Raw genomic sequence first — 15,520 nt, forward strand, 5'->3', positions numbered from 1 at the left:
GCTTAAATATATAGCATACAAGGAGATACATTCCACTCATTCTGACATTCATTCCCATATAGTGCTGATACTACTGGTGAAAAAGTGTTTTATCAAAAAAGAAGTCATTATTGAACATTTTTCAAATCAGTAACCTCAGACAGCCTCATTACCGTTCCAGGTGAGGTAATATAAGAGGAAGCGAGTTCTTAGGACCGATGGCTTATAATAACAACACATACCAGTGTCCTGATTGGTAAGTACAAAGAAAAATAAAGTACAGATGGCTGCTTATCCATCCCATGGCTTCAGGAATGTATGGTCCCTCTATAGGGAAGGTCCTGCTGATACTGGCATTTAGGGCTACAAATGGTTGAATCACTCTCTTCCCATGGCATAGATGACGAGAATGGAGGTGAACTGGAAATGCATGCCCTGAACTTGCCTCTAAATTACAGGGCTATAAGAGGTGCCACAGAGCCAGCCAGCTCCCCAGAAAGTCATGCCCCCTTCTGTGGTACAGGGGAGCTGCCCAGGTCCCTTGCACCTGGTGGGCTGCGCGACAAATTCCTGGCAGTAGAATGCAAGTAGTGATACGGGTTACTTGGGATCTAGGGTATTTAAGCAAGCATTTCTTCTCAATGTACTTCTTTCTCTTTCTGGTAGCTGAGATTGGCACATCGCATGTTTTAGAAGGTGGAGGAGTCAGACACGGCCCCTGGTCCTGACTCCATAGGAAGGGAGGCCATCTGGAGCTGGGAGCCCCAGTATTCCAAAGAAGGCAAACAGATCTCTATTTGAGTATGCTGCTGAGAATTTAGGGTTTGCTTCCTTCAGCAGATAGTGTTATGCATATGATTTAAGTGTGTCCCTCAGAAGTTCATGTGCTGGAAGCCTGGACCCAGTGTGCTGCTGCTGACTAAAGGCCTTTAATACATGTGGCCAGAGGAAGTTGGTTAGGTCATTGGGGTGTCATCCTCAGAGGGATTAGTGTTGTTCTTGAGGAAACTGAACCAATTTCCTCTGAGAGTGAGATGTAAAAAGAGCAAGCCTGGCATTTGAATGCTTCTTGCTTCCTGTCTTGCAGTAGAATCTGTCCCCCCTGTATGACTGCTTGCCATTGAGATAACATCCTCCGTGATGTCCTCCCTGGGGCTGAGCATGTTCTTGAACCTCCAGAACTGTGAGGTAAGTAAACCTCTTTTCTTTATAGATAGCCCAGCATCAAGTATTTTATTGTAGCAACATAAAATGGACAATACAGTTACCAGCAAAGACAGAGAATGTCATTTCCTTTTACAAATGCATATTCCCATGTTTTGAGATAGAAAGGGATGGGCATGCCAGAGACCCAGAAGGTTTTCTTAATGAGGAAGCTTGCTGGCAAGCAGGCTTGAGCCTTCTCTCCCCAAGGAGACATTTATAGGATGACATTATTATTAGATCTCAATCAAAAAAACAACACAGCCGCTACATATTCCTGAAGATAGCAGACTGGCCATCCCACAGTAACCGAGGGTGGCAATATTTTGAGAACTGTTATAACCTAAGCTCCCCTATCTATCGCGCCAAAGCTGGTGGCCTGTTACAAATTGTGTTAATTGCATTAGATTGCATTAGATTGTACATTCTTCACAAAAATAGCTTCGTTTGTATCATAGCAATACCTGTAACTTGGCCTTACTGTCTGTGTTTTTCTATTCCCTTTGGATGACCTAATTGATACGTTAATCAATGCTCTCCTCTGTAAAGAATTGTAAAATCTTACCTAATTGATATGTTAACCATTGTTGCCCTCTACAAATAACAGTTGTGTTGGTAAAGTAAGGTAACTAAGGTTGTTAATTGCTGTTAGACTTCTCTATTCTTTGCTAAGAAAAACAAGATTTCTTCTTATCTGAACTTGCTAGTACACAGGGAGACTTGCAATTGCTGTTTCTGCTTTGTAATGTGTCACACCCCCACCCCCTTCCTTCCATTGTGTGACGAGCAGCAATTAGGGCTGGGGATTTAGCTGGGGTTGGGGATTTAGCTCAGCAGCATAAGTGCCTGCCTTGCAAGCAGGCAGTCATGAGTTCGATCCCTGGTACCGATAAAAAGGAAAAAGACAAAAAAAAAAAAAAAAAAAAGATAAAAGCCCTGACTTTTAGCTGTGAGGTGTGCAGTCTCCAAATTGGCTCCCGGAGACTTGTCACCAGGCCTGGATTTTACCTAATAAAGCCTTTGCTTCCCAAATTTTAATTTCTTGCTTCCTTGGATTTTATACCGGGGTCCAAGTTATCACAAGAACATGATGGTTTTCATGGCTAAAATGATGATAGAACTCTGTTTGCCCAAATGCTACCTATTAATCTCCGATTTTTACCTCTAAAATCTAATTCTAATGCACAAATAAATTAATGCATGAAAGTTCTGCTCTGTTGGATATAAAGGAAATACAGAGATTGATTTGTAGGATCGTAATGAAGTTCCTTTTGGAACCTTTACAACTTTCCTTGCTGGATAGATGGACTATTTCCAATATCAAAATGACACTGAACAGCTCCTAAACTACAGATTATTTTTAGTCCATACTTCAACTTAGAAGGCACTGTGTTGAAGAGATTGGTATAGGAGGAAGGTGAGAGTTCTTCTCTTTGCTAAGAAGCACACTTCATCAAGATCTAGATCAGACCTTCTTGTATATTTGTGGTATTTGTGACTGTTCCTAGAACATGTGTGTTTTCAGGCCTGATCTTAGGACTGAGGCTCTTTTTCAGTGATATGCAACTTAGTGGCAGGATGACAAACTGATCAGTTCATTCTGGAAGGGAACTGATTTCTGGAAAATGTCTGAGTTAATTAGGAAAGACACTAGGTTAAGGTGTTAATCTCAAGAAGGGCTTATAGCAAGAATAACAGTAGTTGAGAGAAGCAGGAAGAAAGTGTGGCTTGAATCACCCTGTCCCACAGGGAGCCAAGAAAGTCTGCAGAATTCAGGAGATGGGAGTGCTGAGACCAGCTGCACTCACCAAGTTCAGACAAGTCTACCATTCCATGGTCTTTCAGACACACACACACACGTTTCAGTGCTTTTGGTGCTGAGCTGGCCATTAATGAAAAGGGACAGAAACAAGATCAATGAGATTAGTTTAAGAGCATGGATTAAACTTCGGTTCGGTGAGAGTATACTTTGCATCCTGTCCTAGGTACTATCAAATGGAAGTATAGTGATCTGTGTGATAACAAACTCTCATTGCCCTCAGCCTTTTCTTTCTTTTGAGGGATGAAGCCCAAGTGCCTTTAAAGTGCTGTCTTGTGAGAACCACCAGAGATGCTCTCCATCCAGTGCAGAGCAGGCTTTCAGCTCACTCTGAGGACCAACTTGAAGGCCTCCATTTCTGGAGGTGCTGCTGTTTGAACAAGGCAGCAGCATCCTCGTCGGACGCCAAGTGAGTTTTCCGTGAATTCCATGACCTGGCTGACCTTGCTCACCATGGATCACTCAGCTTGGAGCAGGTCTACTCCAGGTACGCCCAGGATCACCAGACCAGCACTAGCCTTCATGGTTGGCATCATGAGAGCACCAAGGATGCAAACCTCTGTAATCATCCAAGAACCAACACTTTTGTGTGTGTGTGTGTGTGTGTGTGTGTGTGTGTTCATTTTGTTTTTGCACTGCTGAGACTTGAACCTTGGGTTTGTGCATGCCAGGCAAGTACTGGAACACTGAGGGTATTGCCACAAACTGAGCGCCTCACTCGGGTACTGGGGATTGAACCCAGAAACACTCTGCCACTCAGATATACCCCAGCCTTTTTTCTCTTTTGAGACATGATCTTGCTAACTTGTTAAATTGTCCAGACTGGGCTTAAGCTTGTGATCCTGCCTCAGCCTCCCAGAGTGCTGGTATTATAAGCATGCACCACTATGCTTGATCCAGACTCTGATGACAAATGGTGATGAGACAGAAGAGCATTTTCTACCTATAGATGATCTTTGCCTCTTGCTATTTCACTCTCATAGAATATTCCAGAACACTCTTTGGGCATTTAGAGGAGAGGAAGGAAGTCAGCAATTTGCCACTCATCATCCAGTGATTCTGCAAGTATTTGTTCTACATCAGTAAGGCTCTGCAAACAGGGAAGTGCACAAAATACATGAAAATAGTATGGAGCCTGCCTTCCAAGAAGTAGAGTGGGCTAAACAGACAAGAGGAGGAGAGTAAGTGGGTTGGGAAGGAAAGGGTTGAGCAGGAAGCGATGTGAAGAAAAAGGAAGGATGAAGAAGAGGGAGAGGAGGAGGAAGAGAAAGAGAAGGAAAATAAAAGGTGGCAGCAAGTGGGGTGGGATGTGCACTGGATTGGTAGCGGGGTGGACCCCATGGAGGAACTGTACAAAGAGACCTCCCTGGGGAGGCAGGCACGTGAGCCCCTCACCCCATGGACAAGAGGAAGGGGTGGGCGCAGTGGCAGAAGAGCCCGGAGCCAGGGTGTGGGAGGATGTGACTGTCCTGAAGGAATTCATAGGCTCCATTAGCACAAACACACCCAGACAAATGGCTCCGAGGCGGCCGGGAGCCGCTCTAGATCTTTCTTGCTTAGACACCAGGACCCACGGCTGGTGAGAGGACACCAGAACCTGTTGCAGCATGGAACGTTGTCCCTGCAGGAACTGCTTAACTGATGTGAAATTCTTAGGATGTAATATTCACCCTTTAAGCCACTGAAAGTGTAATCCAGTAATTGTTAATGCATTCATGATGTTGTACAATTGCTTCTGCTCTCTAATTCCATAATATTCTCTTGACTAAACAAAACCCACACCTGTTCCACAGTCACTAATTCTGTTCTCCTGGCCTCTGCCAGCCCTAGTCTGTTTTCTGTCTTCATGAATTTTTCCTGTTTTGTTTGTTCCATACTAGCAAATCACATAATATGCAGCCTTTGTGTCTGGCTTCTTTCACTCAGTATAGTATTTTTATTTAATATAGTATTGTCAATGTTCATATACACTGTAGCACATATTGGAATTGCATTCTTTTTATGGCTGAATAGTATCCCATTTTAAGACTATACCACAATTTATTATGTGTTCATTAATTATCATAGCCCAAGAGGTTTTGATGCCCAATTAACATTTGGGAACAACTCAACTAGATTTAAAATGGAAATTTTTAAAGGATAATATAAGGGCCAATCTACACCTATCTGTGTCACAATGAAAAGTGCAATCTAGGTTCATCATAGACAGCTTCTCATGTGCATTGCTTAGAAAAGGTTCTGCATGACCAACATTCTAGCTTCTAAGCAAAGCCCTATGCACTCCATTTTGAAAACCTTATCAAGCTTTAGTCATGTCTGTCTCTTCAAGGTGAATTCAAACCAGGCATAGGCAGTTTTTAGCTATCTTTAAGAATTATGGTAAACAGGTGAAATCTCATACTGCACATTAAAGCAGGAAATTGTCTGTGAGCAAAGTGATATTTCTCTTCTCCTTGCTTCAAAATCTGTAGTGTAGTAGTGCTGTCTTCTTATCATTTATATTTTTCCTTTTTTTATTTAGTAGCTTTATTGCCTGGAGCATCTATAACGAGAACACTAAATTGAGCTATGTAGTTTTTTTCATGACATCGAATATCTTGTAAAGCCTGTGGTCTGTATTTATAAAGATGAGCCTCAGTTTCTTCCATAACTCTTGGCAAGCTCATCACAATATATTTCTGAATATGTCTAATAAATTACACCAAATGTGCCAGGACAGCAGCTAATTGAATTGACATATAGTGATGAGAGACTGGGGCAAAGCAATAAAATTGGAAAATTACTCAGAAAAGAAGCTGTTCTGTGTGATACTTCCCTTTGGCATAGAATGCTTTAAAATAATTATTCCTGAGACCCAGAAAAAAGTGCTTTCAGCTCAGGGGCAGAGAATTCATCTCAGACACCATGGCAGGACAGTGTCCCCTGCTTGGATGTGACCTTGTTTGCTAGGCTTTTGCTTTGTTATCTAAACTTTAACTACCAGACACTTGGGGGCAAGTTGACTGCGCTGAACACAAGGTTAGAAATAAAAAGAGGATGAAATGGAAAGCTAGATGACTTGGGTGAAGGAAAAAATAATCCACCACTTTAAAAGACAGGAACACCACTTAGAGCTTCCTACCATGATGCAGTCACAGCTTAATATCCTAGCTGTCACAAAACTGCCAAGTCAAACATTAGAAGGGTTACTTTTATGTTGACAAATCTGTAGCCCCCAAATTTCTTTCTTGTAGGAGCCTATTGTTTGTGTCAAGGCTATATTCTTGGGGTGACTCGTACTAAGCCAATTTATCAACCTTGACAGGAAAAGTCGAAAGTTATCTGCCTTGTGAAAGCTCTCCGGGAAGAATTCTGAGACAACTGCTTTTCTTGCTGGAAATGAGGCAGCCCGGGAAAGCAGCTGTAATCAGGGTGAATTCAGAGGGGCTGCAGGTCACAGTCCCCGCTGTTTCAGTGACTGTGCTGCCTCGTTAATGTCTGATGTGGAAGTCTTAGTTTCTGGCTCCTCTTAGCTTGGGGGCTGCCTTCGGTCCGGGTGCTGACCACGGGAAGAACTAGGAGTGATGGAGGAAGAGAGAAGAAGCGGCAGGCAGCTGCTGTGAATCGCTTGGAGCTGACAGTGTGTGATGAAAAAGGCAGTCTGTAGGCAACTGGGCATGGGAACACATCTAGAACTCTCTCTTTAAATTGATTGGGTAGGTGGGGCGGGGGAGAAGAGGCCAAACACAGCTCACAATGTCCACAGCTAACAAATGTCGAGAGGGTGGAGGACCAACTAGAATATAGACTACCAACTCACTGCCTCCTGTCAGTTTCTTTTGCAGGCAAAAACAGTTATTTATTCCCAGCAGTAGCAGCCACAAATTGAGTAGACTTTGTGGCTCCCCTGACCTGGGTGTGCTGCAGAGAGGAGAAGGTGATACATGGACACCTCATCTCTCAGCACTGCACTAAACCTCAGTGCTCACATCTACCAAGTGGGTACCACCACTGCCACCTCACATGCTCAGGATGAAAGTAAGCGAGCTCTAACCCCAAACTTGAAAGTCTGGTTAACTTCACAGAGATGCCTGCTACCAGTGCTGATAAGAAAAAGATGTTGCTTTTTCTCACTAGGCGTTGCTACTTTGGCTATTTCAAATTATGGACCGCAACTGCCTTGTGCATTTTCAAGCTTAGAAACATTTCCAATATGATACAGAATGCATTATAATTGTAGCCAAAATGTAGCAATCTTTATAATCTGTAAAACCACAACTACAAGGAAACTTGAGAGCTAAATCGTTCAGAAGGGAAAGGAATAATCAAGTGGCTAAATATCATCCCTTAATTTAATTTGCACATGGTGTTAAAGAAACAGAAAGAGCCTGATCCAATCTGGAAGGGCCAAGGTTTCTGTAGCTCAGTAAGAATATGGACTCAGGAGCACAACCAACCAACCAACCAACTAACCAACCAACACACCACAAAGTTAACATGCAAACGTGCTACTCACACAGCTGGGAACTGCTGTGAGGTTGTTAGTTTTTAGTTCTTGGAAGCTTTTCCAAATGTTTTTCCCAAAACTAATGTTACAGGCGCATACTACATACTCTCTCTTTGTACTCCACAACCAAAGCCAGACAGCGAGCTCAGAGTGAGCCCTGGGGCAAACCGAGGGCCCTTCTCCAGGGAAGACAGGCTAATGAATAATTCATATGCAACCAGATAGACAGTTGTACCAGGCCAGGCACCTTTAGGACACTCAAGGTCGCCTGTTTCAGGGCTTTTTACTTCTTTTCACCTCCATGTGAGGGCACATGAGTATAGACAGATTTAAATTATTGCTTGTTTGGTGACCCCCTGTTGTGGACTGGGGATGGGTGGACCTTCTCTCTCACTGATACCCTCCTATTTTACAGATGAAGACACTGGGGCACCCTGCAGTTATGCCCCTTATCAGGGTCATGCGTTTGCAGAGAAAGACAAAACACACAGATTTCAGACTCAAAGACCTGTGCTTTTCTTACTCAATCAGACAAACTTGAGGGTTGTTAGGTGCTTGCTGCCCCTGTGGGCAGGGCCTCAGATAGCACCTGGCATAGGTAGGAGGGGCAGTGTTAGAGGGATGAGCATTGGCGGAGGGAGTAGGCAGCTGCCTGGGTGCCTCCAAGCTCCCTGGAGCCTGCTGCAAATAAAAGCAAATCCTGAGGTCTTCCCTGCCTTCCAAGTGTGTCTTGAAGTACTTCCTTGAAGTGTAAGGCCCAGTCTTGGGATTTTTTCAGCACAGCTGAGGTCAAGTGTGAGTCTGCATGCACCCAAAGGAGGCTGGGAGCCCATTCAGGTCCTAAGGAGCTACAGGCTGAGGAGACAGGAACCCATCGCAGGAGCATCGTAGTTCCCTGCAGTGTGATGGGGAGAGATGTGGACCTGACCCACACATTTGCCACCCCAGGGTACACAGGGACGGACCTGGGAACACTGACTTGACAGATAGCGGGGAGCCTGGTGAAAGTAACGGGGCAATGCAACCTCACATCCATTCTGGGACCGGAAAGTAACCGTATCAGTCTTGGATGTGGACCTAGTGTGCCCACCAGGTAGGCTGCAGAAGGCTAAGGGAGTCCTAGGCTAGGAGTGAGTGATCAAAAGCATGCTTAACAAATAACAACAACAAAACCCTTAACAGTTCAATTGTGAATGGCAAATACCCGGGACACAGAAAGGCACCATCTGCAGCACATTATAATTCATGGTCTTAACACATGAACTTTGACCTCTGCCCAGCTCCCTGGAAACCAGGTAAAGTGCAAATATAATTTCCTAGAAAACAGACTCTGAGAATATGTACAGGAATGATGCTTCTAAAAACACATGCTGGAAAAAGTGGGCTTGGCAGAGACCACCTGAACAGGGCTGAAATCTGCCTGGGGCCTGTGCTTGCCTCCCTGGCCAACTGATGCTGGGTTATCGCCAGGGCAACGTAGAACACAGGAGAGGGGAAAGAGCTGCACCCCTCTCCCTACCCAAGGCTTGGCAACCAGAGGCTCCTCAGCTCCCAAGTACCTGGCAAGGACTAAAGAATGGGCCACAGGCTGATATCCCAAACCCTCCCTGACCAGCTGGGCGCTTGTAAGATGGAGGTGATTGTGTCTGCTCTTTCTCCTCAGGGCTGTGCCAGGGACACAAGAAAGGAGATGTCAAAGTTCCCTGCAGAGTGGAGAGTGGTCTAACAGGGTGATGGAGTGCCGTTCTTACTCCTTACAGTTTTAGATTGTGTGTTTTTTCCAGTCTCCTCTTGCTCTAACTAAATCAATCAAAGGCATCTGGGAGAAGTTCCCAGTGGAAGGACTACTTCTTTGGGAAGCAAATTGCTCCCATCTCTTTCTTCCAAGGAGGAAAATTGTGCAGAAAAGCGGAAGATGCAGGCTTCTACTCATCTGGGCTTCCCTTAGTTTTTTGTTTTCTCTTTTATTTTTGTTTATAAACCATACTGTGTCAATTCTTCTAGATTATTAAAAATCCATTGGAGAATGATGTGGAGTAGTGGTAACACTTCAAATACTAGATTTAGTGTAAAAAAAATAATGGCCTCAGAGTCTTACACAAATTATGGAGAGAAAGTCTCACTGTGCGTACATCTAAGTGCATTGTAATTTCACCCATTCGTCTACTCATTTAATCATCATCTACCTAACACACATTTATCCATCCATCCATCCATCCATCCATCCATCCATCCTTCCATCCATTCATCCACCAACCCATATCACTGAACCGTCCATCACTCATCCACCAACAATTTACTCATCATCCATTTACTCATTCACCATCCACCTAGCTTCTATTCCCACCAACCTACTCATTCATTCATTCATTCATTCATTCATTCATTCATTCATTCACAGATGCATCTTTTCAATCAAGAAATATTTGCTGAGCCCTGCTAATGCCAAGCACTGGGCATTTAGCAATGGACAAACACACAAAATCCTGACCTTGTGGAGTGTAACATGGGTCTAATCTACAGCATCAGGTAAGCCTAGAAATTATCTTCAAGCTTGTCTTGCAGCCTCTGTGCCTCTTCGTGGGGAGAGGAGAAAGCCATGGGAGTGTGTGTGCATGGGAGGGGGCACAGTGGGCTTGGCAGAATTTCAGCTGTAATGTTTTCACATATGTTCTACCACACATAAAGGGCTGGGTAAATGAGCCAATGACAGGAAATAATTCTCTGCTGTTATAACATAATTTCAATGAGGTTTGCAGAATTGATTTTAAAATAGGGCTGTCTGCCACCACCCAGAAAGTGCACAGCGATACTGCTTTGTTCGGAGAAGGCTTCGTCCTCACATCAAACACAAACATGGACTTGGCCAGCATCATATGACATGCACACTAGGAGACAGCTCAGCCTTAGGTGCTGGGCCTTCTACTTGGGTAGTTTTGCAAGGCTAGGTAGCCCTTTTTGAAATATCTGAGCTCTGGTTCCCTTATCTTTAAGATGAATAACAACATTTCCATCTCACTAAGCTTACTGATGATACAAAACAGCACAAATGCACTGCTCTAAGATTTAGATCAAGTTCACCTGTGTTTTTTCTCCTTGAACTGGATATTCAAGGAGAAACCAGGCTGGTGACACACACCTGTAATCCCAGCACTCTGGGAGGCTAAGGCAAGAGGACTTCAAATTGGAGCCCATTCTAGACAGTTTAGTAAAAATCTGTCTCAACCAAACAAAACAAACAAACAAAAAAAAGAAAAAAAAAAAAAAAAAAAAAAAAAGGAAAGGAAAGAAAAATGCCCAGTGTGGTGGCAAATGCTTGGTAGTCCCAGCACTTGGGAGGCTGAGACAAGAGAATTACCATGAGTTTGAGGCTAGCTTGGGCTACATAATGAGTTAAGGCCAGCCTGAACTACATAGCGAGACCCTGTCTCAAAAACCAAAAACAAACAAAAAAACCAAACACTCAAAAACACAAAAAATTAACAACAGGGTGTGTGTGTGTGTGTGTGTGTGTGTGTGTGTGTGTGTGTGTGGTGGATTCAGCTCAGCGTAAGGCCTTGTGTTCAAAATACTAGGGGTGGGACTATGGACTTTTCTCAGTGGCACAAGTACCTGCCTGGCAAGCATGAGGTCATGAGTTCAATCCCCAGTGGGGCCCCCCCAAAGTACTGGGGTGGGAGCAGCAGTGGCCACACAAGGCATGTCTGCCTTACTTGACCTCTGTTTTGTGTCCAGTTTGAGAGAGGTGGACAATTCTGCCATAGCCTGAAGCAATGGAACTTAGTATTCTAACTGCATTAATTATAGACAAATTTCTTTATTTCTGCACCAGCAATATCTTAGCGTAAGCAGAGGAAACAATATCATGCTCTCTGTTGGTGTGCCCTTCCTGGACTGTTTTCCAGAATCCCTCCTGCTAGCTCATTTTGCCTATGCTAATGTCAGGGTGCAGCTGCCTAAATGACTCTGGCTCTAGATAATTAAGTTTTTCCTGACCAGCAGTGCTTTTATCTTCAGTCCTCATTTTATAGTTATTCCTTTTCTTTTTTCTTCTTAGATAATGATTTCCATTTTTTGTCTAACAACTTAAGGAAATAAAGATTTTATTAAACTTTTCATTGCGGAAAAAAAATCATCACTTTTCAAATGAGGAGCTGATGTGGGAGAAATAATTTCCTCTGGTTCTATCTTGGTAAATCTCTTGATGGTCAATGCATTTTATGATTTCAAACAGCTCCTCGAAGTTCAAAATGGGGTGAATTTTACCGGTGTGTATCTTGTGTTGATTTTATGCATGCAGTTCCACAGAGTAGACTTTCCTGTAGCGTTTCCATCAATCCCTACTACATTCAAAGCTCTGGGAGCTTTTCCCTGAAAATTGCTGTTCATTTTACTCCTTGAAACACGTTTTCAGGCAAAGGCCTTCCCACAAAGAAATCCAGCATTAGCACTGGATGAACTGGGGATTTTTAGGGAGAGGCCTGCCTCACCCCTGTGTGATTTCTCAGAGATCAGCTCAACCTGGACTTCATTGCTGGTGTCTTCTCTGTCCTCCTCACCTCCCCACTGTGGCTCCCACTCACAAGGAATTATTGATCACTTTTTAAAAGATGTGTAATAGTACTGTAGTTACATCTTGCAGTTTTATGTTTTAGAGGCTCACACTGACATGGTTAGGAGGACATACTACAATACCCAGCACCAAGGGACAGCAGAGTTGGTGCTCTGAGGTGAAATTCCAGCCCCCAAAGCATGTTCCATCAGAGGCTTTCATCCCCAAAACAGTGCAAGTTCCTTGAACCAAGGATCCGTCCTTTTGTTTCTGTGCCCCGCATCCTACTCCCTAGGTCTGGCTAGCAGTAGGTGCACAGTAAATGCAACTGAGTAGTAAGTGGTGCTAGTCAGTGGACACTCAATTCTATCAACCCCATTCCTCCTGTGAGCCAGTCCTGAGTCTAAGGCACGGCAGATGTCATCTCAGCTGTCTTTAGAGAAGCTTGAGCTCGGGTGGAGGCCAGCGGATTCAGCGGCTCATCCAGATATGCTGCATGTCCAAACAGTTGTGTGGCACAGGGTGTACCAGGAATGTGTCCTAAAGTGAATTACATGGGATTGAATGACACCAAGTTTGGGGGGAATAGAAGGGTATGGCTTTTTTCTTCATATAGATACTTGATTTTGGTGTGGGATGTTACTCCTAAAGGTTTAGCCTCAGCATAATGTGAATTATTTACACCTCTGCAGAGCAGGGAGTCACTCTTGCTAGTTTATTTTTCAGGCTGAGCTCAATACACTATTCTCCATTCCTGGTTGGCAGCTGTGGACATTCTATGCTTAGGGGCCATTTGCTAGTCTGGACTAAACAAAGCCAAAACAGGTCCAAACCTCAGTCTCAGCATCAGTGTGAATATGGTGGCCATAGATCATTTCCAGTGACACAAAAGAAGGGGAAGATACTTTTTGGAGGCCTTTTGGTGGAATCCCTAAAGGACCTCTCCTGCAGGCATGAGAAATGGAATCTTACATAGCAGAATATTTTCACATCAAGTGAACAAGACCTGACAGCTGGACGCGTAAGTGAATGTGTGATCCACCACCTGGGGACTGACGCAGGATCTTTGCTTTTCACAGTTTCTAAATGCCTATTAATTACACTTGAAAATGAAACTGCAATTTATACACTAGTACTCTTTTTCTTTTATAGAAAGCCTCTTCATTTGGCAAGCTACCGTGGCTCAGCTGTTACACGATCCCCTTAAAAATGAGGCAACTTGAGAAACCAGATCGTATTCCTGTGTGAACAGAAAACCCTCACTGCTTTCCCACTGCTGTAGATGTCCAAGTCTGTGCTCCTACTGGGGTGCACTGGCTCCACTTCATTTCCACCCAGCAGCACCCAGCAGCACTTTCCCCTGACTGCGGTCCCACGGCCTCCAGCAGCAGGACTGGCCCCTCTGAGCTGTTGCACACACCGCCCTGTGCTGAATTCGCTGCTCATCCTCTTCACTGGCTCCCTACTCCTTTCCTTCTGGTCTCGACTTCCACTTCCCATTTTCAATGCCTTTCACCCTCTTTGTTGGCTTCCTTCATAACATTCTTCCAACCTGCAATGTTTTATTTGCTATTTTTCTCCACCATAATACATGTTCCGTGAGGGCATGATATGTACCTTCCTGTTCATGGATGTCTCCCTAACATCTATCCAAGAGTGTGCAGCAGATTCACTATACTCCTCTGGTGGATGAGATGACCCTAGTACCTCGACTCTATTTTTTTTTTTTTTTTGGTACCAGGGATCGAACTCATGACCTCGTGCTTGCCAGGCAGGTGCTTATACCACTGAGCTAAATCCCCAGCCCTGAACTCTATTTTTAACAAACATTTTCTGCAAAAAATTAAAAAAATATGTAATTTTTGAATGCAAACACTTGCTTCTTCTCTACCTTAGAAAGTGATATTATTATGCTAAATATTCTTTCCTTTAAAAATATGCATATCACCCACAATTTTCTTTTCCTATTAGTGTACTGTACTCAGCTCTCAGTTCTGTAAGACCAAGTGCTCCAAGAAGCTCATTAATGGGCAGACTCCCTGATTGTAACTCCCACGTCAGCTCCCAGATACAGCACTTGCCAAAGAGCAATTTCCAGGACAGGTTTTAAATGTTAACTATCCAAAGACACAAAGCACACACTCTCATCCACACTCAAACACTCTCAGTAATTAATAATACTCATGAGGAAATCCGCTTTGCCAGATCCTGCAAAAGAAATGACACCCAGGTTGAGAGGGCTCTGTGTTAGCTCTGCATCCCTTCAGGTCCACTTTATCAGGGTTGGCAGTGGGTTAATATTTTTACAGTTAGGATTCTGGAATGCTTGATAAGTATAAATCAGGGTACTAGGGGGAATAACCTCCTTCCTTAAATCACTCACAGTACTTGGTTCTAGTTGACTCTAAGACTTTTAATAGTAAAGCAGTTACTGATTCATCTCTTTCTAAAGTACCTGTAGGGCTAAGACTTCAAGTAATATATGTTGTGAATACCTGCTGCCCATGGAAAGTTGAGAGAAGGGAAAGAAAGTGAGAGAAGTCAACAGGAGAGTTGCTGTTTGAATGTGGGTTGGTTTAAAATGGGTCATTCTCATGAAACTGGACACGTTTCCAAGTAACAGTTACGTGGTGCTAGAAGGCTTTTCCAGCAACCAAGAGTAGGAATTCAGAAAAAAAGTTTTTAACTTTTTTGATAGTACCAGTGTTCTTGTAAACTACATGATAGTGGCACTGCCTCGCATTTGGGGAATAATTTACCATTTACAAGGGCACATGATTTCACTTAGTCCACTTTCCCCGCTCCTGTGGATACCTTGAGGTAAGGGAAGCACCATCTGAGATAGTGCTGAGTTGCAGGGGGTTGACTGGGCTGCCCAGCCGCCTCCTCACTGTGGGCTAGTGTGATTAATTTACCACTTGCTTAGCAAGTTGCTTTCCATCTGAGAAAATTAAAAATAACACTCTCTGGACAGGAATGTGGGAGCATAAATGCGAACCAAATAGAAAAGATTTACTCAAAAACACAAGCTCAGCAAAAGAGAAAATTTAGAAATTGCTAATAAGGTATAAATCAAATAAGGCTATTAGCAATCCCCTATAAGGAGGAAAGAGACCTTTCAAATATTTTGTTGAGGCCTTTACAATACCATTTAGACCTGAGGTGTTCAAATATCTGCAGGGTAATTTGGCTTGCTGTTCAGCACCTCTCTGCAGATTTGCCAACTTTAAAGACTTTATACAAAATCACACAGAGTACCAGAAGCCCAGCCTCCAGGGTCATGATTTTTAATGCTGTAGGGTCTTCCTTATTTGTGTATTTCTCACAACAATGAGTGCAGAAATCACAAGTTGTTGTTTAATATAGAAGCAAATACATGGTTAGGAGGAATGGACCGATGGGTGGATAAAAACAGATCCACCCTAGTACTAGGTCAGACAGTTTGCTCATTTGCCTGTATTTTAAAGAAAACTGGGCCAGA

The 15,520-nt window shown here is 43.6% G+C and overlaps 1 protein-coding gene across 1 annotated transcript in view; it reads right to left on the reverse strand.

Annotated features, from left to right (window-relative positions):
* Adam12 (ADAM metallopeptidase domain 12) overlaps positions 1 to 15,520 on the reverse strand; it is a 349,026-nt gene that overhangs the window by 52,587 nt on the left and 280,919 nt on the right. The window lies entirely within an intron of this gene.

This window comes from Cavia porcellus, unplaced genomic scaffold (assembly GCF_034190915.1).
Source record: "Cavia porcellus strain 051 isolate PalLab524CR breed Dunkin Hartley unplaced genomic scaffold, mCavPor4.1 scaffold_2, whole genome shotgun sequence".
NCBI lineage: Eukaryota > Metazoa > Chordata > Mammalia > Rodentia > Caviidae > Cavia > Cavia porcellus.